We start from the raw sequence: 4,144 nt of genomic DNA on the forward strand, positions 1-4,144 counted from the left end.
CAGTTCAAAGAATTTCAGAGTGAAGTGGAAAATCATCGTGACAAGAAAATAAAAGTTTCTACGATATGATCGCAGAGGTAAAATATTTGAGTTACGAGTTTGGTCTTCAGTTAAAACAATGTGAAATAGTTTCACTACTCACGCCACCTGGAACACCATAGCATAATGGTGTGTCCGAACGTCATAACCATACTTTATTGGATATAGTGCAATCTATGATGTATCTTACCGATCTACCACTATCGTTTTGGGGTTATGCATTAGAGACAGCTGCATTCACGTTAAATAGGGCACCATCAAAATCCGTTGAGACGACGCCTTATGAACTGTGGTTTGGCAAGAAACCAAAGTTGTCGTTTCTTAAAGTTTGGGGTTGTGATGCTTATGTGAAAAAGTTTCATCCTGATAAGCTCAAACCCAAATCGGAAAAATGTGTCTTCATAGGATACCCTAAAGAAAATGTTGGGTACACGTTCTATCACAAATCCGAAGGCAAGACTGTTATTGCTAAATTCGGAGTTTTTCTAGAGAAGGAGTTTCTCTTGAAAGAAGTGAGTGGGAGGAAAGTAGAACTTGATGAGGTAACTGTACCTGCTCCCTTATTGGAAAGTAGTTCATCACAGAAATCTGTTCCTGTGACTACTACACCAATTAGTGAGGAAGCTAATGATGATGATCATGTAACTTCAGATCAAGTTACTACCAAATCTCGTAGGTAAACCAGAGTGAGATCCGCACCAGAGTGGTACGGTAATCCTGTTCTGGAAGTCATGTTACTAGACCATGAAGAACTTGCGAACTATGAGGAAGCGATGATGAGCCCAGATTCCGCGAAATGGTTTGAGGCCATGAAATCTGAGATATGATCCATGTATGAGAACAAAGTATGGACTTTGATGGATTTGCCCGATGATCGGCAAGCCATAGAAAATAAATGGATCTTCAAGAGGAAGACGGACGCTGATACTAGTGTTACTATCTACAAAGCTAGAATTGTCGTAAAAGGTTTTCGACAAGTTCAAGGTGTTGACTACGATGAGAGTTTCTCACTCGTATCTATGCTTAAGTCTGTCCGAATCATGTTAGAAATTGTCGCATTTTATGAAATCTGGCAAATGGATAAACAAAACTGCATTCCTTAATGGATTTATTAAAGAAGAGTTGTATATGATGCAACCAGAAGGTTTTGTCAATCCTAAAGGTGCTAACAAAATATGCAAGCCCCAGCGATCCATCTATGGACTGGTGCAAGCATCTCGGAGTCGGAATATACGCTTTGATAAGTTGATCAAAGGATATATTTTTATACAGACTTCGGTGAAGCCTGTATTTACAAGAAAGTGAGTGGGAGCACTACAGCATTTCTGATAAGTATATGTGAATGACATATTGTTGATCGGAAATAATGTAGAATTATTCTGTAAAGCATAAAGGAGTGTTTGAAAGGAGTTTTTCAAAGAAAGACTTCGGTGAAGCTGCTTACATATTGAGCTTCAAGATCTATAGAGATAGATCAAGACGCTTGATAAGTTTTTTCAATGAGTACATACCTTGACAAGATTTTGAAGTAGTTCAAAATGGAGCAGTCAAAGAAAAGGTTCTTGCCTGTATTACAAGGTGTGAAGTTGAGTAAGACTCAAAGCCCGACCACGGCAGAAGATAGAAAGATAATGAAAGTCATTCACTATGCCTTGGCCATAGGTTCTATAAAGTATGGCATGCTGTATACCAGATCTATTGTATACCCTGCACTGATTTGGCAAGGGAGTACAATAGTGATCTAGGAGTAGATCACTGAGCAGCGGTCAAAATTATCCTTACTGGAATAAGGATATGTTTCTCGATTATGGAGGTGACAAAAGGTTCGTCGTAAAAGGGTTACGTCGATACAAGTTTTGGCACTGATCCGGATGACTCTTAGTCTTCATCTGGATACATATTGAAAGTGGGAGCAATTAGCTAGAGTAGCTCCGTGCAGAGCATTGTAGACATAGAATTTTGCAAAATACTTACGGATCTAAATATGACAGACCCGTTGACTAAAATTATCTCACAAGCAAAACATGATCACACCTTAGTACTCTTTGGGTGTTAATCACATAGATATGTGAACTAGATTACTGACTCTAGTAAACCCTTTGAGTGTTGGTCACATGACGATGTGAACTATGGGTGTTAATCACATGGTGATGTGAACTATTGCTGTTAAATCACATGGCGATGTGAACTAGATTATTGACTCTAGTGCAAGTGGGAGACTGAAGGAAATATGCCCTAGAGGCAATAATAAAGTTATTATTTATTTCCTTATCTCATGATAAATGTTTACTATTCATGCTAGAATTGTATTAACCGGAAACATAATACATGTGTGAATACATAGACAAACAGAGTGTCACTAGTATGCCTCTACTTGACTAACTCGTTAATCAAAGATGGTTATGTTTCCTAACCATAGACAAAGAAGTTGTTATTTGATTAACGAGATCACATCATTAGTTGAATGATCTGATTGACATGACCCATTCCATTAGCTTAGCACCCGATCGTTTACTATGCTGCTATTGCTTTCTTCATGACTTATACATGTTCCTATGACTATGAGATTATGCAACTCCCGTTTGCCGGAGGAACACTTTGGGTGCTACCAAATGTCACAACGTAACTGGGTGATTATAAAGGAGTACTACAGGTGTCTCCAAAGGTAGATGTTGAGTTGGCGTATTTCGAGATTAGGATTTGTCACTCCGATTGTTGGAGAGGTATCTCTGGGCCCTCTCGGTAATGCACATCACATAAGCCTTGCAAGCATTACAACTAATGAGTTAGTTGCAAGATGATGTATTATGGAACGAGTAAAGAGACTTGCCGGTAACGAGATTGAACTAGGTATTGGATACCGACGATCGAATCTCGGGCAAGTAACATACCGATGACAAAGGGAACAATGTATGTTGTTATGCGATCTGACCGATAAAGATCTTCGTAGAATATGTAGGAGCCAATATGGGCATCCAGGTCCCGCTATTGGTTATTGACCGGAGACGTGTCTCGGTCATGTCTACATTGTTCTCGAACCGTAGGGTCCGCACGCTTAAGGTTTCGATGACAGTTATATTATGAGTTTATGCATTTTGATGTACCGAAGTTAGTTCGGAGTCCCAGATGTGATCATGGACATGACGAGGAGTCTCGAAATGGTCGAGACATAAAGATTGATATATTGGACGGCTATATTCGGACACTGGAAGTGTTCCGGGTGATTTCGGAGAAAACCGGAGAGCCGGAGGGTTACCGGAACCCCCCGGGAGAAGTAATGGGCCATATAGGCCTTAGTGGAGAGAGAGAGGGGCTGCTAGAGGTGGGCCCTGCGCCACCTCCTCCCTGGTCCGAATTGGACTAGGGGAGGGGGGCGGCGCCCCCCCTTTCCCTCTCCCCCTCCACCTCTTTCCCCCTCCTAGTAGGAGTCCTACTCCTATTAGGAGGAGGACTCCTCCTGACGCGCCAAGTAAGGGCCGGCCGGCCTCCCCCTTGCTCCTTTATATACTGAGGTAGGGGGGCACCTCTAGACACACAAGTTGATCCTCGTGATCGTTCCTTAGCCGTGTGCGGTGCCCCCTGCCACCATATTCCACCTCGGTCATATTGTTGTAGTGCTTAGGCGAAGCCCTGCGTCGGTAGAACATCATCATCGTCACCACGCCGTCGTGCTGACGGAACTCATCCCCGAAGCTTTGCTGGATCGGAGCCCGGGGAGCGTCGTCGAGCTGTACGTGTGCCAAAAACTCGGAGGTGCCGGAGTAACGGTGCTTGGATCGGTCGGATCGGAAAGAAGACGTACGACTACTTCCTCTATGTTGTGTCAACACTTCCGTTGCGATCTACAAGGGTACGTAGATCAGACTCTCCCCCTCGTTGCTATGCATCACTATGATCTTGCGTGTGCGTAGGAATTTTTTTGAAATTACTGCGTTCCCCAACATAATTGTGTCATAGCCGTTAGACCAATATGTTTGAAAATTCCTTCCAATTTACTGCACATGGAAGTAAATCGCACACAAGTACACGAAATATGAGTTTTCAAACCGTTATGGTTAGCTGTTGCATGTACATGTAGTTCAAATTTCAATTACGGTCATTAAAT

This window comes from Triticum dicoccoides, chromosome 7A (genome assembly GCF_002162155.2).
Source record: "Triticum dicoccoides isolate Atlit2015 ecotype Zavitan chromosome 7A, WEW_v2.0, whole genome shotgun sequence".
NCBI classification, from domain to species: Eukaryota; Viridiplantae; Streptophyta; class Magnoliopsida; order Poales; family Poaceae; genus Triticum; species Triticum dicoccoides.